A 21,934-nucleotide genomic window follows, 5' to 3' on the forward strand; every position below is an offset into this window, starting at 1 on the left:
TTCTTTTACTTTCTTTTTGTTGGCGTCTGATCTAATTATAGCCTCAGTTGAGGAGGCTGGATTGTGAGCAATCGTTGAGCTCACCGCGGACTCGATAGCTGAAAGTGAACTCTCGGTTTCATTGAATTCTCTTTTCGCGGCCTTTCACCCTTTGAGTCGGATAAGTTTTTAAGATAATGTTCATTCTTGACCTAATTGGTTATTATACTATCGTTCTGTATTTTCTGTAACTTACGAGGGGATTTGTAGTGTAGTTTAGATGAGTTTTTTTCATAATTATATTCAACAGCTTATAGAAGTCATGATTGATATTTCAACTTCATTAACCATCGTCGTATAAAATCGTAAACACAGGGATGAGAATAAGCCCAACGTGACGTGGTATCATGAAATAAGACCAATTGAAAGGGGATCGTCGGGAGTGTATAATCCGAACCTCCCAACATCGTTTCATGCTCAGTATTTCACTTGCTTCACTATTAAGGAGAAATACGGAATGATTGGATATCGTGAGCTGCGTAAACTAATGGGGTCAATAAATAGAAAGATTCTAAAAATATGAACAAAATTTTAACTAGTGACACCACGTACTCAGTTCAGCAGTTGAAAGCTCATTCTGAATATTCCAAAAAATATGTAAACATCCTGTTTTAAGCACTTGTAAAGCCCATTGTTTCCTTCCATAGCGATTTTCCTCTCACTAATGTAGTATCTGCGCTCTGCTCTCAGATGAATTGTCAGTGGAAGTGAAACTAAGTGACCTCTCTACAATCTCCGATGACCCTCCTTGCTCAGCGCATTCAAGCAAGGTGAATGTGGTAATCGAGTGAAGCTTAGGCAAAAGCTCAGGCTTAGGTTTCAAGCGATATTTTGCTGACCTAGCCGCCGTAACTCTTTTAATTTTCACGCTGGTGGACTTACGAAAGTCCGGAAGGTCTCGTTACTGTCACAATCTCTTCAACAAGTTCAGGAAACGAGATAAAATGTGGAATTTGTCGTCTATTGTTTCGTCGTTATCATGTCATCGAAATGTGGAAGTAATTGTTTCAAAATCGTGAGTTCTTATCTCATCATATTCTATATCGTTCTTAGGCGTAGTTTTAGATACAGAAAGGGGCTTTCACTAAATCCTCACCTTAAGTCGCTACTGATCGAGTGCCTGTGAGCGTAAGCAGTATCCTAACGAACAGGTGGAATAGCTCTATCACTTGTTTCTACGATTTTCGATTTCGTAATTATCCTTGACTTAGTGAGTTTAAATGTATTTTCCGAATTAAATTCAGTTTTCAAATACGATAGCGAATTGGTATTACTCTTTACTGTGGGTAATTGCCCTTCGACTGGAGAAGATATTCTAACGTCCGTATTCGTACGTACCACAATGTAAAGGTCGATTTGGGAATCTAATAGAAAGGCCTAATGGCATTTTTTCGTCGAGGTAATGTCCTGACTCGCACACTACACAAAGTTATTAATTTCAGGGGAAATTTTTTCCTACCTAATCAATACTTAGCATCCTAGAGGACATATAAAAATTTCCAGTGGAAGTACGAAGCCTGAGTTGAGTTATGCCGAGCTTATCGGCTCGAACGAAGGCCCGTGATTTGATCTCCATCCAAGGAGATTTTCCTCAGAGGTTCTTTCTGCGTACCTCATCGTCACAGTCTTCGGCAGGAACTGAATCACTTCGCTTCCAAGGCATTCATTTATTCGTGTCCGGAGTCTCGTATAGCAGCTTATTTAAAGCTCACTTACTGCTTAGCTTACCTCACCTCTCTGAATTAAGAAGTGGCACGTACGGAATTTGAGATTTTTTATGTCGTTCTCGAAGTAAAATACATGCTTTATATGGAATTGAACCGATTTTTCATCCACTCTGATTACTAAGTATTTATCCAAACATTAGCTGCATGCTGTCCTTACAAGCTCATAAAATACAAGATCTAAATCATCCTATCGAGTTCCAAAAATGTACTCGCTAACAAGGGAATAAAGGGGTAGTAAGCGGAGAAATTGATAGGTATGAGAAAGGTTAATTACTCTTCGTGGGGTAGTGCGTATGCCAGGGTAGAAGTCAGAGCGACTTTCTGTGCACCAAAACAGTCGTCACCGTATCTTTCCATTTTCCTGTTGAGCAATCGTGATTTCACGCTACCATCCATTCGATAAGCGCAGGTGCCAGATGTTTCTCCAAACGGATTTGACAGGTGTCGAGGTACACAAGAGCCAAAGGTACCCCCACTCTTATCTCAACAAACATCATAGAACAGATTGCGAGTGAAAGAAAGGTGGACGGCCCGCTAGGCGGTGTGTTTCGGGCATGATGAATGCCGTGTTCGAAGTACTTCGCCCGTAATCCTGCCTAATCTGATTGCTAGCCTTCACGAGTGACATCTCCATGTGGAGGTATTTCGTGAAGAAATTTTTTCTCACTTCTCGGAAGTTACCAATCCTCGGTTATTGAATTTTTTCAATCTTTCTCGTCAATTCTTTTCTATCAGCATGAATATTTAGAAAAGTGTGATTTCAATTATTTTTCGCTTTTTCGTGAAAATGTAGGCTAGGAACATTTCTAGACGATATTAGCTTTTTTAACTTTTCAATATTTGATTGAGCTTAATGATACACTGTGGAAATCTCCATGTTTTAAGTTTTTCATAATAGCTGTCGTTGCATTTACGCTCATATTTCGCAGAGAATATTATTTTTTCTATCTCTCCGGAAATGTTTTCAATTTTTGCTCGTTGTTCGTTTGGGATATAAAAAAATTTCACCAATACCGACAGTTGCGTCTATGAGCTTAGCTCTTCCACCATATTGCTGTTCGTCTAGGTCCGCTGGGACTTGTGCGTCTGTTTTTCTTGCTACCTCAAAGATAGGCGTAACATCCAAAAATCTGTGTAGCATGGCGCTCTGCTCATTGGCCCGGAAAACCATAGGTACCACCCCAGACGTATTTTTTTTCGTGCCCTCGATAGATGAACCCCACCCAGCCTTAAAAGCGTGTATTTCCTGTGTTGTTTTTCGTCTCTCCTGATATCTCCTCCCGTTCACGAAATTCTGATTTAAATGTCCACGATTGGCCAGCCCACTAATCCTACGAGGTGTCATCATCATCTTGGTGGAGCATGGTAATGATTTTTCCCTCAACTTATGCGTTAATTTTTTGTCGACTTATACACTTACATTAAAATAGCAGTAATATTTTCAAACATTGAGCCTTCGCCAGCTGGATAACTTGCTTCGCCAGCTGACCAAGTTGGCGTATTAAGACTGGCAGGCTGACAAAACTCCAGCAATACTTACCATTACCTCATCTTTGGGTACATTCAATTATTGAGCATGATTCTTAGCCCACCTTTGGAATTATTTCCCCGCTATCGTCTACAAATTCCATTCTGTTTTGGCGAGACCCAGTATTCCTGGTTTTAATCCTGCCAGTTTTATCCAAATAATGGATGAATACTAACGTTTCTGCTTTTTTCTTTTGAATGAAACCTAACATTTTAGTGTTCGATTTTTTTCAATTGTTTCCTTCAATGCCAAGAGATAAATTCGTGCGGACTACCAATAGTAGTTAAAAAGGAAGAGGTTATTCTTCCTCTGATTTATCTTTTGCCTACTATATCATGAAATATCCTATGTAGATAATTTACTGAAGTTTTGTTTCTTTTTCGATTAGGTTGGACAAGATTGCATCAGCATCGTTGCCGTGATAACAGACTAATGAGTAAGTATATTGAGATTAAATATTAGGGGAAGGTATTGTTTGTAATACAATTATCAAAAAGCATAAATTCTCGTGGATCAGATGTCGCACCTCGGATATTAAGCTTTACGAGTGAATGCACTTACGATCCATGTCCTGTGTGGTAGCATTGGGTGTGGGTAGAATACTAAGAAACGCTATTTCAATCAACTTGTAGCTTAATTATGGGATTCTCTGGGCAGCGTTGCGGTCTATTCCTGTTTTTTTTTGCTTCTATTTTTTGCCTAAAATCCGCATATGGGCCGCAAAAGTATCTATTTGGACAACATAATTCCTTTAACTGTATATTTTAAGGATTATCATGTTAGATTACGGGTGCACCGTGTACCGGTTAGCGCTAACCAGGTAATATAATACCATTCCATCAGCGAATTAAGCAACCTTGGCACAAAAGAAATCGAAGGTTTATGAATCAACTAAATTTAGAGTGGAGCATATTTTTAGCCGTTTCTTTTTCTATTTATAATGACTTGGTATCACAAAGTGAAGTGCGAATCAATCTCATATGTTCTCGGGTAACTTCCCAGGATGCCAAGCCGGATGAGCTAGTTAATGAGCGCATGCGACCAGGTGGTTATACTATTTTTCTTAATGAAAATAACCATATTCGGAGAGCAGCCGGATCTTCAAATGAATCGTTCAATGTGTCACTCATTGCTTGAAGTAAAACACGATGTAAATGAACCTATTGTGAGGAAGTCCAAAGTCCCGATGAGCCCTGTAAGTGAGTTGTGATTCGTGCTCCGTAACGGTCACTTATTGAACTTATAAAAAATGCCCGTATTTGGCTGAATCTGTGAAGTCATCCGAATTCAGAAACACGGGATTAGCCCCCTGACGAGCAAAAGTCGAGATGACGAGGGGAAGAGTGAAAATGCATGCGACAACGTGCTGCTGGGAAAGAGCGAAAGCTTTTGCTCGGGTGAAAATTACCACCCGGTGTTTATACCGACAGAGTCCAATCAATGACCCAGTCGTCCTGAGCAACCATCGGAGAGTTGTTGCGCGGTTTATGAAACGTGGGCCGAGTCCGCCGCGCGCGTGACAGGTCGTGCGTCGTGTCTCGCTTGCATTCCTGGGAATAATCGACTTTGAGCAAGGAGCGGTCGCAACCGGCGCGAAGGCACTATATGTTCTATGGCGATTGCGGTCGGTCGGTCGGTGGGGTGTTTGCACTGTCGGCGGCCTTTCGCAACGATGCAATCCACTCTTTCCGCCATTTATACGTGGGATCGGTGGGGGGGGGGAGGGGTGGAGGTGAAGGAGGAATAGGAATCGTGTGTTTGCCCTCGGGCGGGAGGGAACATTTAGCGCACCCTTCGCGGAGACTCGATTTTGCCGTCGATTCGCACGGCGTAAATGAAACGGGCGCGAGAATATACACACAGCGGCCGTCTGACCTCTCTCTCTCTCTCCTCGGATGTTGAATTTGATGCGCAATTGAATTACTTCCTCGTTCCCGAACGCTTTGTTTTTTTATTATCGTGTGCTCGCAAAACGTAATACCTACTTCCGAAGCTCCAAAGGGACTGCGAACCGCTTGTGCATTTCATGAGGATTATAATATATGCAGTTTTGTGCGTAAGATAATCATTAGCGTATCTACGGAAGAACTTTAGAGAGGAGGGTGATATTCAAGATAAACGGAAAATGTCTTCCATCGTAACCAATGCTCTTCTTCGGAATTTATAATCGCTGTTTTGACAATAAATAGAAGCATACGAATAAAATTGTATGCAATTTATATTATGCCAGCCTTTTATTAAGCCAGTTGTATTATCACAATGGTAATTTCAAATTAATTGATGTAGTTTTTGTCACTATAGGTAATCATAAAAGTTGTAGAAACCTAGGTCTAACTTTATAGATATCATCGGGGATGGACTTTTTCGTGGAAATAATTTCATGGAATTTTTTTAAAATGATTACTCTGTCTAATAGTTCGGAAAATGTTAATACTTTTATCAATATTTTCTGTTGTACACAGGGCCATTGAAATTTCTTCTCAGTTGTGGTTTTATTTTTTGAATGACTCCGGAATGAGAAAGGGCCTTATAGTCACGAATGCAATCTCCGCATGAGGATAAATCGACCTAATAGCATATTCGTTGACGTTTTTCGATGTAATCGGCGTGATGTTGATGGTTTTGCCGCTTAAGACTGTAATGGTTTGGACACTTCGCCGAGTTCAAAACGCTCGTTACAGTACGTGGCCTAGTCCTCGGTATCGCTCTCTCACCCGGAAAATTTTGATCGAGTAGCAAAAAGTGAGCTCATTTCCTGGTGCAATGAACACCTAATAAAAAAACATCCCCTTCTTGGAGTAGGGAATTCGTCCAACTCGTCGGAATCAGGAGGCAAGGACCTTGCTAACGTTGAGGCCGGAGAGAATTTGTTCTCTTGAGCAACCCACCGGTATGCCGTTGTAGGACACCGACTAAACTGATGTCCATGTCACTCGTCAGGTAGTACGTATTGATGAATATTTTTCCATTTTGCGGATTCCAAATTTTTAGATCATATGTGGTTTACTATTTACCTTTGAGGAGCATGGCAGTCTAGTCGGTAAGGAGTGTTGGGCAACTGACCGTAGGACTAGGGGTACAAATCCTGAGTTAAGCCAACCCAAAGCAAATATCCTGTAAGTTCGAGGAGTCCTAGGGAAAGGAAATCGACCCCTGCGCTGAATTTGTGTTAATTCAGTGCAGGGATCCAGTGAATTTGTGTAAATTCACGTCCCTGTGGCTTACCTCAGGGTGAGTTATACTCTCACCTATCCATACCGACTTTCGAGTTGAATGAAATAGTGAGATATTTTCGTCTGGTGAAACTTCAATTTTACCATACTTATCTTGAATACTCCTTGGAAACCTACCTTAATCGGTAGAATACTATAATTATAATAACCTTGGCCAGGTGAGGTATAAAACATATATCTCCTGCGTAGAGATTCATGGAGAATAATTAATTATAATTAATAATACGTCTTTATTGGGCGAGATTGGGACTAGAAAGTCCCATCTTCCGTCTAACCCCTATACACGCCCAAGAAGTTAAACCACGATTGGTATCGAAAAATCTCGTTATTTGCTATAATTACTTTCTTTTAAAACGGATTTGCGTGAGGTTTAATGAGAAGAGGGAAGGCATCCGTGGCGTCAGAAACCTTTAACATAAATATCCTTTTCTGTTTGTAGGAATGAGATATAACAAGAAAAAATCACCGGCACAAATGTTTCTGATATTTAACATGAACACCTGTTGTGGATGATTTATTTACGAGCAGAGTAATGAGCCTTGTCTCGTCTACTCTCCTTCTGTCACAAAATGCCGTGGGGTATGATTAATTTTGACTGAGACAGACACTAGTCGATGCAGTATTTTACGAATTAATGGCACGCGGCCTTTGAAACCTCGCTCAGGAGCCGTAATCCAACGGAAGCGCAAAAAAATAAGTATCGCGTCTGGTTTGGCGGTGGGCATTAAAAATTTGATAAGTTGGAGGTCGTTAGGAGGCTTCGTAATTTGAAACTGCCGCTGCCGTACTTGCAGGCATGGATGAGTCCGTGCTTCACGAGCATGAATTCTATTTGTTTATGTCGAAATATTGACGTGTACCTGAATATTGGGAACCCTGTTTCGAACGCAATTTGAGTAGATTGGTACGACAAAAGGAGTAAATGTCACTCTCATACAAATTCCGAAGTATACAAATCTAATTGCACTCAAAATTGACGGCCACAAAAGTCAGCATCTCCGTGCTATAATTTCTGCAAATTGAATTTGAAAATATGATTTTTTTAATGCAAGCCCTTAGGGCATTACTTTTATTATTGGAATTAGAAAAATATTGATTACTGATATTATATGCATGAAGTATGAAAAAATAATACGCTGTTCGTTATAACTTGAGAACCATGTTCCAAGTAAAATTAAGGCTCATCGCTAGACGTTTTCAGTTATGAGCAAGTGAATGCAATGATTGAAGTCAAATAACGTTTTTAATAAAGCAATGGCGTTACGATCGGCGTAAAAAGCTGGAAAAAGTTTTGACTTAATAATATTAAGATTTACTTGTTTATATTTTAGTAACGTTATATTTCTTTTTAACTGTGATTTCGTCTCCACTTTCAAATTATTTTTCAATAAAATAAACGAAAAGCTATGCAACTAACACACCGTTCCTTATTTTGGACTATGATGTCATAACTGCCATAAATGCCATTACCGTCGTTAAAAAAATAATTACTTAATAACTCCGCCGCTCCGTTACGATTACCTTATTTACTTGTGTTATCTTGGACATCTTATTTCTCATAGGCTGATGAAAAGAGGGTATGCACGGCGTAAACGAATCCAAAAATCTTTCCGCGTACTTTATTTTCCTAAACGAGTTTCAGAAAGTTCTGAATATCATATCAAGGCCTAGCAAGGATTTTGAAATAAGGTGGTGCCCAAAGGCGTCACCTCGGTAACGACCCAGAAGCTTCTGATGCCAAGTGCACTACCTCGGCCCCTTTCTCGTCTTTATAGCCCTCTTATAAGTACAACTCTTCCGAAATCATATCACCCATTACTCACAGTGGCTATCCCTTCCACAGGCCTTTCACTTCCATATGTGTGTGACTGATTTATTTACTACTCGGTCCCCGTGGATTCTTTCAAGATGTCCAAGCCAAAGATCTCCAAACTCTTCCATTGCATTCGTCTGATATTGTTGAATCCTTGCGGAAATCTTTTATTACACCATTCTTCACCTCATTTCCCTCTTTTTAGTCTCTGATTTACCCTATTGAATTATGCCTGCTGTAGAAGACTGTAACATTATTTTGTGAAGATATATTATTCTTAGACAAACAAAGGGTGATTTAAGGGTTTGTTTCACCTAAATTTATTTGTTAACTTTGGTATAAAAACTGCAATCGCGACATAAATAAGGGTTTAGAACACCTTCAAAACGGCATTTTAAGATGCATATTTTTTCTATCTTTCCATAGTCCCCGTTTTACCTGGGGTTCTCTATGGGGATGTAGACCCATCTTACTTAAGATGCTTTAAGTTACCCATATGGATTCATTCAAAAGGCATGCTAATATGTAAAAAATATAATCCTAATGCTTCATCTAAAGTTCAGTACTTTCCGTCGTAATTGAATCACATATTATTCTACAGGTCAAATCCTTGAGTATTAATCGGACTACTGTTTGTTGAATATTTTTCATTCTTTATATAATGAGGCATTACAGATAAAATCTATTTTTATGGTGATGATAGTTTACGTAATAATCATGCATGATGATAAAAGTTCACGCGCTACCAATTTTATATGGCTGAAAGTGCATTTACGACGCCTTCTTTCATCTTATTCGTCATTCTGTAGGATGATCTCAGCAAGAATCTCATAAAATATCCTCCTCAAGGAAACGTATCCATCAGTATCCATTTCATCTCTGTTCTTGACATCCAAATAGAGATTACGACGGCCCTTTGGGATGTTATCTGCCCTTTTTTTTACTGTCGCTCTCGTTTTATTATGGTAAAGCTCCCATCCGTTTGTCTCCGAAAATCGCGGCATGCTCGGGAGACGTTTTGTTTACCTCACGAGAATAATTACTCGTCGTCACGACACTCGCATCGCCCAAGGGATGCGGCCACCGGTTTTATAGCCCGCCCGGTGTAATTAAAACGCTCGCGGCTCCGGGATGCGCTTCATGCCATGTTATGCTCGGGCGCGACGACGGCCCACCTTTCGACGCCAGCCGCTCGTCGCTTGTTTAATTCATCCCGCCGCCGAGAAGTGTTCGTGTCGGGTCAGGAAGCGACGGTCTGGTGGGCAACATGAGATCTATCCAGTAAGGTACATTCGGCAGTTTCTCGATATTTTCGCGTGAGTGACCTCTTCAATAAGACAAATTCCAGCGTTTTGAATGGTATTCGTGGAAAAAAATACCGGGACTAGCCACGGTAATATCTTTGCGGAGTCACCCGCAATGCACAAAAAAACTGTGCGAAAAATGTGCGAAATTGTAAAATGTGAAACTAATTATTGTCTCTCTTTATATTATCCGTGAACGTTGTTCTCTTCCATCTTGTCTTGCATATAGTTCTCCAAAGTGAAACATGCCTCGGTAGCTAAACTGGCTATAGCACTCAACCGTAAACCGAGAGATTCGGGTTCGAATCTCGGTCTATGCAAATGATCTTTTTTCTCTGTGGAATTTTCGCACAATTCGGTATTAGAGATATTTTATGTTATCACTGTTATCTCTCCATCTTTCACTCACGTTAAATCTGATAAATAAATTTATTTCGAGGCTTTCAGTCATAGTTTTAAGAAGTGAAACAAATTATTGTCTCACTTTTTATTATCCGTGAACCTTGTAGGCTTACTCCAGCTTTACTTTCCCTCCACCAAACAGCCTTCTCTTTCTCATAATTTATTCCATTATCCACTTCAAAGGTTTGCCTCCGTGAGTCATGTCGTCTCATATACCGTCAAAGCGGAACTGAAAATTACGTCATCAGAAATTAACCTCTGGCGACGAAACGAGATCGAAGCGAGTCATCTTAGTGAGCAACAAAAATGCAGTTGATGTCGGGAAATTTTTCGTGGTTGCTTGATCCATCGCGGACTCACGATTCCTCTGTGTCTACATGGATGTTGGAACTAAAAAATGCAACTTATGTTAAAAATACATCTAATGCTTTAGCAGGACGTAGAACTTCCTCTCATCCTGCTGTATTTTGGCTTTTTATGAAGTATTACTTGCTAAAAACGTAGGTTATAACATTTAAATTGTCAGAATAGATAGAGTGGACCTTATCACTTCTAGTCACAACCATATATAAGTAGGGTAAAGGGTAAGCTGAGTTTCTCATTCCCCGCAAGGAAGGAAAAATAGATGGAGGAGAGGATCAAATAAATTATCCGTAGTCATGTGAAATGTGTCCCATCTACTCAAATGAATTTTAGCAGAGGACTTTCGTTCTTTCGAGTATTTTTTGCGGATAACGTAGCAAATATTCCCCGCGGTATACCTTGTATTTATCTTGGAAATTTTAGCTGCGAAAAGGTTTCCAGTATCATTGAGGATCCAATGCACTCTAAAATTATTAAAACTGTCTTATTTCTTTTGATTTTTCAAAGCTTTAAACAAAGCGATCCTGAATAACAAATGAGAATACTCTTGTTTCTGGCTATGGCAAATAATTTTGGAATTTCACTCCTTGTATGACCTTTTTCCCTAAAATGACGAATGTCTATTTGCTGCTCCAAATGCATGAGTTTGCGGCTGTAACTGTTCTCGCCAGGCATAGTGCCTGAGAAGCATTCAAAAATAAAACAAATAAATTTAATTGGTCGGAGAGCGTTGTCACTCGTTTATGTTACATTCTGGAGTTTCCGCCACACAGTTCCAAAGTGTAAGGTTATGCGCCGCGGTGATTATTGGACGATTTTATTTTTCGCCGATTCCACGTGCCAGAAATCGATCACTTTTGAAATTCCGTCGAAAAGTTGCGTGCGTCCAGTGATCGGAACACCTCCCTTGACCGTGGAACTGAGATAATCCTCCCTACTCCACGGCCCGGACACGTCATCACGTGTGATTGTGGCCAATAATTTTTTAATATCATATCCTTTAGTAAAAAAATTCATCCTAAGCTTTTAATCGCCTTACTATCCATTTTTTGCATTAGTGAGGGAATATTTTCCATTTCCGATGCAGGTTGGATTTTTCAACGAAGTACTGCAGTCGACGTACCAAAATCTTGCATGACGAACAAAAGGTCTGTGGTTCATGTCAGCTAATGAAATGCCTAGGGTTGAATTGTAAAGGGTCGAATGTATGCATCTCATTTCATGGATATGGTTTCAAGTCCTTGTGGTTTATAGGGGAAACCACACCCGTAACTGGGTGTTGTGTGGCGGGCATTTCTCTGAAACCATAGTTTGATTATAAATTGATTTGTTGCTTTTGATTGCTTTACATCCATTTTAAAAATTTATGGTGGAAGTATTTTCTTTTGCCATTGTATGTACGACTTGCGAATGAAAATCTGTAGTCAGCGTACAAAATTTTTCGTAATGAACATAACATGTCTGCAGTTACTCAACGCATATAGGTACTACATAGGATCGGGTTGTTGCGTCGGATAGATTATAGGCCTTCCATCTCGGGGACCAGGGCTCAAATCCCGGAGGTTTTTCATGGTTAACCTGACTCCTGCTTGTGTTCTCTTTCGAGGGCACTACTAGTGTTAAATTCATCCGTGGAATCAAATGTTTAACTGGTTTAGTTTAAAACAGGCTAATGCCAACGAGCCGAGTTTCTCTCCTTCTCCTCCTGAAATACCTTGAACTCGAATAATAAATTTTGGCTGCCTTGTTCTTCTCACCAATTCCACGTGCCCCACATCGATCATTTTATAATTCCGTTTAGAAGTTGCGTGCCTCGTGTGATCAGACTTCCGAGTTGATCGATGCTCGTCCCAAAAGCGTCTCTATCGGTTGTTCCGTGGGCGTTTCTCGAATTAATCATTCTCGCCTCCTCGAGATGCGTGTCGCTCGGATTCGTGACAGTCATTGTACCCACTGCTGCTGCGGCCCTCTCTGCTGTCCAACCTCCAAGAACTTCCGGCTCTCTTAGTGTCTGACGTGACCGCGAAGTTCACAACAGCAACCTTTTCTTATGTATGTGTTCTTTAAAAAAATATTTCGGAGGATCATTCATTGCCAAAAGCCAAAATCACTGTATTGTCATTACGTTATAAAGATTTCCATGGAAACCAACCAATGGGTGTAGTGAATTAATTTATCAACTATTGCTTGATGACGGGGCGTTGTGGTTGGCATTGTCTTTTTTTTGTGATAGAAGTGAATTTGAACCACAAATTGTCTTCAGTGTATAGGGTCAGTCAGCTTGTTAATCAAGTATGCTACAAGGGATAAACGGCGCGATTTTGTAAAATTGTGTGACTTGTAGCCTAATCAAAAGAGTGTCTTTTTGTGAATGTTGTACTCTATTAAATTTGGACCCTAAGATCTTCGCGGATTTTCAATTGCATATTTTACATTTTTCATTATGCAATGCAAATAAGTCGACTAAATATTTTGAACTTCGGTAACAATTTTAAAAGGTCTAGTCGACTTCAGAGCTATTTTATAAAAACTTAAATAAATAAATTTCAACTTCAGCTATGGAATACATTTTCTACTAACTATACTATCCATAAACTCTCAATATAGTGTAGTATGCTACTCACATGTAGTTTTATATCGACCTCTTACGCATCTTTTACAGTTTTGGATATCACAACTGCATTTTATATACCTTTTACAGAGAACCTGCCTTAACGTAAATGGTGAAATAGGTGGATAATCGTGAAGGCTTCATTATCAACATAGTGCCTTTTTGTGATTAATTATTAAACGTCGTTGCTATAAGATCGCAAGAGGTATTACGGATTCCCTGGAGACGTATCTTTAAAAGCCCCATTTATTTGATAACAATTAGTGGTGGAGAAACGCATATTTTTGAAATTTTCACTAAAATGACATCCACGTCGTTTCAACCTCCTTAAGCTTCTCGCCTTTCGTTCTCTTCCTTTTCAATTCGTTGTGGCCCCACCCTTCTTAATTTTCACGCGCCGTCACTCCAGGCTGGGCTTCACCCTCGCGAAGGAAGAGGGCGTCACGCCACCCTCATCGTAATTTTGTCGGTGGCCCCCCTTCCCTTTTGCCGCAGCTTCATTTGTTAGTTATTTTGTGGGTCGCAGTTATTGTGTGGCTCTCAGACGTTGACTAATGCTTTCGGACTGGAGAGCTAAAGGAGAGATGGGCAAAGCAATTTTCAGACTCTGCGCATGACAGCCAGCACGGACATTCGTAGGTAGGTCTTGCTCTAAAGTTAAATTCACCCTTCAAATTTTAGTTGTTTATGTTTTTATTATTAGAGGTATACTTAGAGAATATCTTCATAGATAATTGTTTCCATAATTTTCGTATTTCCTGGAATTATACCTACTTGTTTTTTGCTTTGGTTGAATTTATAGATTGTAAATATCCGTGAGGAACACTAGAAAGTGGACAGATATCATTTTGAAATATGGATACGGTCATGAGGGAATCCTAATTGACCAACCAAATGACAATGAAGTCAGTTCAATTGATAGAAACGTGCATGAAATATTAAATGTTTTCATAATTAGTACAATAAATAACTAGGATGCACAATCTAGAGGCCGAATAGGAGAATTAGGCATTTGTATTCCTCTGGATAGTTTTGTTGATACAATTTATGTAATTGTTACTCATTACGAATGGATCGAATGTTTTTCCTCTTTCCTTGAGTGGAAGGACGTCGTATAAGTGAAATATATGAAGTTCTCGCGTGTGTGAAAGATCTGGTAACTTGGGAAAAAGAATATTAAGCTCTTATATCCACGCGTTATTCACCTTGTTTTAATATGGCTTACATAAGCAAATGATTTTTGCTAGTCCTTTTCTGAATTGACCATTTCGAAATCTCCTTTATCTAATGCTATCATTGCAATGATTCTTAGTATAAAATCTTTTTCATGTCAAATTATGGAATTAAATATATTGATTCCGCACCTCTGAAGTTGTCCCATTTACCATCGTTTTAAATATTCCGACCGATAGCCTTTATAAAGACTTTTTCCTTTCCTTTTTATTTCTTTTTTATTTTAAAACGATAAAAATTTATTGTGACGTATAGCCAAGCATCCTCCGCTCGTCATCCTCTGTGCAGGCAGTGCCTCGGTCCCTCCACCGGCGAAATCATTTAGGAAAGGCGCCCAGGAGATCAAATAGGAAGTTGGAAATGACTGTTGCGATTAATCTTCCACCATCAACGGAGGAGTTAATGAAACCATCCCAGGAGACGGATGGAAATAGTATCCAAATGTTCCTTCTGCGTGTAAACCTCATAGCTCAGTCATAATTTTCTTTATGACCACCTGCCATTGCTAATTGAAGAGTCAACGACCTTATAAACTTGCAGGCCTCATTTTCAAATTTGCTGGGGTATTTCCAACTTAAATACTATCATTTTCACTCCATAAGTACTAGCTTTCTGCAATAAACTATCCCGATAAGTGCTCTTTTTATCAAATTTTGTGAGTAAATTGACACCCTTCCATTGCAGCAGCGATTGGAGAGGTCTAGAGGTTCAAACCCCTCCTATCTCCGAAATACTCTGGAGATGTGTACTGCCTTCTGCATGCAACATACAGCTGAACCCTCTCACCGATTTTTTTCCCTTCCGAAGTGAACACCCCCGAATTTTTTCCTGGTTACGGGCTTGACTGTTTTCTATAAATCATAGAAACTTGAAGTTATTCGTTTAAGTGAAGCCTTGTGTACTATTTCATATAGTCCCATAAACACAAGCTATTTTCACACTCCATATCGCTATCTGGTTTTCACGAAGAGAACATATCGTGTGTTATACTTCGACCGTCTCATATTTTGCTGATAACGTGAGCACATTAACACACTAGAGCAAGTAGTGTGCTTAGAGAAAAAAGATGCTGGTGGTTGTTATGGGATAACAGGTGCTGAGGGCAACAAAAACAATGCAATGAAGATGGGAGGAAAATAATACAGTCTGATTGATTTTAAATTTTATATTAATATCATAGGCCATGCCTTTGTCTGCGGCTTCGGTTGCGTTTGATAATTGTGTCTTCAGCTACGAATGGCATAAATCACCTGATGGGTTTTGCACGGACAAAAATACACCAATAGTGGTCACTTAGACCAAATAGAAGTGAGTGTTATGATCAGGGAAACAATATTTTTAGACATATTTAAGGCATTTTGTTAAATTAAATAAGAAAAAATTGTTCTATTTTTAACGAGGTCATTAGCGCCATTTCTATGATCGACAGGTCAAATGCAATCGCTTTGTCGGCCATGCTTAGTACATACTCTGGGAGAATATAGCGCAGGTCTCGCGAAAAATTGTGTGCCCTTCCCAAATGACCTTTCTCCGACTCCAACAAGAAAGAGACCACTCCATATTTCCCACTGAAGCGAATTGTTGGCCTGAATGCTCTGGTTGGAATGCTCTGATTTGATGTGCAAAATTTCATAGCTGGCAACGAAAATAGTTGACGTTTACCCAGCCCCCAGTGCTGCAAATCCAGCCAGCAGTACGAAAATATACGACAGCCAGCAGTTAGAAAATATAATCTTCCATTTTCAGAATGGTACTCTGCTCCTAGCATTTGCGGGGATTTTAGGGAGATTCTCTTGTGACGTTGTGATTTTTTTATAATAGTAAAAACGTATCTTAACGAGCACATGAATTCAGGAACGTTCCCCAGCGTCTTCATCCGTTTTTCGCTTCACCGCTAGCTCGATGCGCCACTGAAAAAGAATCGTCGCTCGCGAGGTAGGTTCAATTGTTGCGAGAAAGGTACTAGTGATCCTATGGAGCGTGGGTTTTCTACGTGGAATCCTTCCTGGGGTCTTTGTTAACAACCTTTCTTCCTACCGTCCTTTCGACAACTCCTTCAGGTTCTAGGGTGAGCAGTCTCCTCCTCGCAAGGTTGAGAAACCCTTGAATGAATGGTTCGCATTAACGAGACGTGTTTTATTCATCGGTAGCCGCGGTAGGGATCGGGAGCAGCAAGAGGCCCTCCTGTAGTTGTGCAGAATTTACCGAGGATTCTCTTTTAATTATGAACGGGTACCTTTCATTCCCATCGACAAATTTTATACCGCGTAGCTATCCGCGTAGCCATCCGAAAAACCCACGATTTTGTAATTAAGTGGAGGTCTAAGTAGGACGTGCGGGTAAACTTAGTCAGTCAGAAGAGCCACTCCTGAAATGATTCTGTGGTTGGAAAGTAGAAAGGCAACACTATTATTCCTATATAGTTCATAGTTGGAACGGCCAAATACTAACTATGATGATGTGCAATCGCCAATGGAAGGAAAGAGTGGCTGGTGAAGGAATATTTTATGAATGAAGAAAACGAAAGTACTTGCGTTTTCTTCCGCGTAGTCATAAATGTTGGCGCCAAGGAATCCACTGTCAACGGACGGATTGATTTTTGCCTCGGTTGATTTTTGATAGTCCATTTCATCATCATTTTCGAAACGATATGACATAGCATGCCTTATGGGCAAAAAAAGTTTTTCAGTCATAATGCCAATCTATTCTCCATCCATTTCTGGTGTGGTGAAGTTCAAATAAAATAAAATAGAGGCATTTAACTTCTATACTAATATAACTTAATATGTATCTGGTAAGCATGCATTTTAAATCTTATGGACCTCAAGCATCTAAATATAATAATGCCATCGCATGGCACGAGCTAATTTTTACTTATGAGTCCTCTGAGCACACTTATGATAATGGCTATATTTGCGGAAAATAATTTTTGGCCGATAAACTAAATAAATTGATGCCAAATGTATTAAGTCAACGTGAAAATTGCTCAAAACCAGTTTGTCTGTGAAATATTGTGTATATTACCTTCGGCGTCTTTTATTCCGTACGATATCTTTCTTGGCCGTTTTTCTTACCTTAAAAAGAACAATTTATTTTATTTTTCTGAAAAAATACTTAAAAAAGCGTCATAGGGATGGATTCGCCGACAGTACTTGGTTCAAATAGGACGTTTTATTGCAAATAAAAACTCTTAAACTCTATTTTTCCTAAATATTTACTTTTTCTGGCCCAATAGAATTCTTTCCCTTGTTTGTGAAGACTATTATCTCGAGAAAGATCGGATCTGACCCATCGAAAATAAGGCATATATTTCCCCGTAAGCGCTTTTGTATTTTATTTCTCAACATCACAATTTGTGTTTTTTACGTGCCCATCCTGCGGAGAAAAGAGCTTTTAAATATATATGTACCTATATGTATTTTCAGTCTTTGTGTCTTAATGCACTATCCGCAAACGCGAGAATTATTTTTGTCAAAAGCCGAGTGTCTACCAGTTACTGCAGTCGTTTGTCATATCGTGTTCATTTTATTTTTCAAATTTAGGAAAAATCATACGAAATTAGAAATAACAGTATCCGTTCTGGCTAATAATACGAGTCACCATTGTACTTGCTAAGGCCTCGTGGCGGATTTATGTGCCGTATGGCTCTTCGAGGGGGCTCAAGTTGTTATAGTAGCTGTCAATAGATATCAGGTTGCCCTAGTGACGATCGACGGAGAGAGCACACAAAGGAAGGCACACTTGAATTGGTATTCGAAGGTACTTCTCGTGTTGATGGAAAATACATATTTTGATGCTAGCTTTTATGGCTTAGAACACGCTTGTATTGAGAGCCATGATAAAAATAAGATCAGCGGGCATACAATGGCACTTCTTACTATTCTAATAAAAGCAATAGCTCACGGGAATAAATATGCATGCACGGAATAATTTCCATAGGTATCATTCCTTTCATCGCAGTCGAATTGAATGGTAAAAATAAACGTTTGCAACTTGATGATTTCCTTTTATGTTATGAAGAAATATTTGAAAGGCAACTACCATCTTTCGACAGGGCCTTGGTCAAATATTAATGTTAATCACAAATTAAAACAATAGCGAACGCAGTTGAATTTTTTTCTGGCTCAATGATATTATTCATCTTTTTCGAGAAGAAATTCATCGGAGTGTTTTTCATCTTTATTGCTAAGTCCGTGATGAAAAGGTCTTCACTATTACATATCTTCCACAATAATTGTAGATGAAATAATGGAGGGAGACTTTTTTGTGCCATTTCAAACTGTAAATGAATACATTTTCTACTTAATGATGATAGTTAAGCTGAGGATATTATTTTAAAGATTTAAATCGTACATTTTCTTTGAATTGCCCTGGAAAAAAAGGGTTTTTTGCGAATGAAACGACGAGCGGATGGACCTGAATTTAGAACTCCCAATTCTTAGGTGAAAGTACGACATCAAGTTAGGACCTTTGTATTTCATGCCATACTCACGAAATCATTCGCTTAATGGCAGTTATGTTGAATCGCTTTCTCAGCCCATTGAGTTATTTCCATAATTGTTTCGCTTTCTCCATGTGAGTACCTCAGTGAAAGGGATTGTGTTTTGTTAAAAAAGGTCGCCATTTCCACCGAAAATACATATTTCGAAGCCACGGATGGTAAGTCTCGCATCACGTTTCCATAATTTTATCGAGGCTTTGGATTGGCATGATATACACGCGAAGGTTTTCTCCACCCACCTTTCATTAGTATAAAAGATATTTTGTTAGAAAGCTGCTTTTGAATCTCTTTCACACGCTTCAGCTGTCTCAAATGCATATTTTCACCACCATTACTTTTTAAACCGAGCGTAAATTTTTCAACACCACAATAATATTTGTGTCTTAAGCGGCCCCTAGACGTTCAATATTATTGTGCTGCAACATTTTCATATTATATCTCGATCACAGACGTGCAACCACATTGTGCTAAGTGTCCCTGCCAGAATTTCATGAAGCCAGCATGTTGATTGAAATTGAATTGTGATGCATGGTAATTGCTGTGGACGCATGAAGTAGTAAAGGAAAGAAAACAGGCTCGCAGAAAATTAGAAAATGGGTCAAACTGTGGTTTATTGATAGGGAGAAGTTCACTTACGACAAATAACTATAATCTTTGCACTTCACATCCCACAGAGCCGGAAGGCCACGACACACCTCAATAAAATCAACAATAAAATCTCTTTTGCAGCTTTCTTGTCACCTTTGATGATAACCGTGATTGATACGACTAGTTCAAACAACCGCTAGAGACCAACTGACAGGATATTGCACAATATTGCCAACTGACGGCACAGCCTTATCCCGCTGGCACAATATATTTTCAAGACTTTAAAAATCTTACAATATATTGCACAACTTTTCAATATTGCCCACATACGATCAATTATATTGCACGAACCAAAATATTTCATAATAATATTGACCGTCTAGGAGCAGCTTTTAGGTCTGGTTTTTAAGAAAATATTTCGTCGATAAGCAAGTATTTTCTCGAGCCTACATTAATTAATACTATAAAAATTACTTAATATACATGTAGCCTCTCATTCGTGGACCTGGCTTCCGTCGAATTTAAGTCGGGCAAAGAATTTCAGTTAGGTTTTAAGGTTTACTGCTTCCATTCCTGCTTCATCAGATGGATAATTTCAAATTATCTCATCCTTCGGAGCACCTGAGACAATTCGATTTTCCGTGATTCCCTCACCTGTTAGAGGCGGGCGCACTAGCAAGGATTTACAATATTTAAGATTTCGTCCTTCCTCAAGACTAATGGGCTCATCTTGAAACTTTAATCATCCAAAGAGCCGGAATTATCCCTCATCTTAAAATTGCTACGGAGAGTTTTTCTGTAAGGAGTACGGTCCTTTGAGATGAATTAGCTTTTAAATTGCCCACGCTAGAAGGCCAAGAAATAAGATTTTACTGTAAACTGAAAAAATATAATTAGTATGATTCCGCGGGTAATAAAATTTCCTAGCATTTTCATCAAGGTTTTTATTTTAGTTTTTGGAAGATATAATATTTTATATATTATATATTTATATATAATATATAAAATATATTATTATAAATTATTTTGTATCTAATAAGATTCATTACTTATTTATAGGCTATTTCTTTTGTCTCTCATTTCTCATTTTCTCCTCTATAATGATCACCCAAGCCATTTAATGACTTTCTCAAACCATTCATTCCTTATTCCTGAATTTTCAATTCGGCAATTATCACTCATAAGTTGGTAACAGCGGCTTTCCAGTTAGCATAAGCTCTCTAATAATGCAAGTGGATAAAAGCCTGGTAACATGTAATTACTTATTCTTCATATGGAACGGAAATTATTAAATTCAATTTTGAATGAAAGTAAACTTTTTCTCAGGAATTAGGAAATTAAAAGTCAGTATCAAGAAGCTCTTCAAATACAGAAATCAATTATGATAACCTAATTTATTTATTTTCGACACAGGTATTAAAACTGGAAATTTAGTGGTGTTAGCACTTAAATGTGAAAAATTGAATAAACGCATTGGAGTTGGGAAATACGCGATATCGACTTACCATTGTGTGACGATCCATTTATGCCCAACTTTCCATGAACAATTAGTTTGGAGGGAAAGGAGGATGAAAGAATGAATTTACTCGATTGGGTGCTATTCTCGCGAAAGTGCCATTGATCCTGACTGGAAATGGTTAGTGTCTCCCAATGTCGGCTATTGGTGAGATGCCGTCCATTATCAGCAAAAATCGGATCTCAAATTTCTCAGAAACGATAACATACGTACGATTCATCCTTTGGGTTGATTGAGCCTAATATTAACATATTAATAAATAATTAAATGCTATATTGAAATGTTACCATACCTACATACCCATCCGACACCGTAGCTCGTGTAGCCTAGAAAACCAACCCGCAGAACCAACCCAAAATATGGCGGAAAATGCTCGCCGCTCTAGCATGAAGCAGTACGGAATGCCATTCGGAGGAAGCAACCGACAGCTAAGGTCATTTACACGAACCACTGACTGTAAGGAAGGGTGAAGGAAAACGTGGCGTTGCGACGTGTCGACCTGTTCTTAACGAAATGTGCTCAGGGCACCATGGCCTTCTTCCGACGGACGGATTACTGCACTTGAAGTACCGAGTACCTAAAGGCCGTTTAACACGGTACACGGAATTGCGCAATCTGACGCACGTGCGAAGGTAAATCAAAATGTCGTCGTGTAAAGCGGTGAATTGCTGGAACACATGCGAGAATGCGTGGATGCGAGACGGCAAAATAGCCCCTGTTCTAATTTTGTTCATGCATTCGCGCAATTCCACGCCATTTTAGAAGTGAATGCAACTCTAACCTGCGCAATTCCGTTCCCCGTGTAAAACGGCCTTAAGACCAGTTAGTATATAAGCTAGGAAAGCTATATAAGCTAGGAAATATATAATAACTAATTCTTGAGAAGGAACGGAAATTGTTAAATCTTTTTAACAAAAGTCTTTTACTTTTGAACGAAAGAAAACTTTTTCTCGGGCATTATTATATAAGTTCCGAAAGAAACATTAAAGCTCATTTTCTTATTCATAGGGAATAAGCCCTATTTTTCTCGAAACGATAAAAAAAAACATTTCGCTAGTGGTAGCTGGCGCCAATGA

At 39.1% G+C, this 21,934-nt stretch overlaps 1 protein-coding gene across 7 annotated transcripts in view; it reads left to right on the plus strand.

Annotated features, from left to right (window-relative positions):
• LOC124153528 (cell surface glycoprotein 1-like) overlaps positions 1 to 21,934 on the plus strand; it is a 105,921-nt gene that overhangs the window by 15,144 nt on the left and 68,843 nt on the right. For 5 of the 7 annotated variants that reach the window (XM_046526750.1, XM_046526748.1, XM_046526754.1 and 2 more), the window contains exon 2: positions 3,683 to 3,730. The exons of the other annotated variants lie outside the window; for them this stretch is intronic. The gene's annotated coding sequence lies outside the window, so the exon portion shown is untranslated. The remainder of the gene's footprint in view (positions 1 to 3,682; positions 3,731 to 21,934) is intronic. 7 annotated transcript variants of the gene reach the window in all.

This window comes from Ischnura elegans, chromosome 2 (assembly GCF_921293095.1).
Source record: "Ischnura elegans chromosome 2, ioIscEleg1.1, whole genome shotgun sequence".
NCBI classification, from domain to species: domain Eukaryota; kingdom Metazoa; phylum Arthropoda; class Insecta; order Odonata; family Coenagrionidae; genus Ischnura; species Ischnura elegans.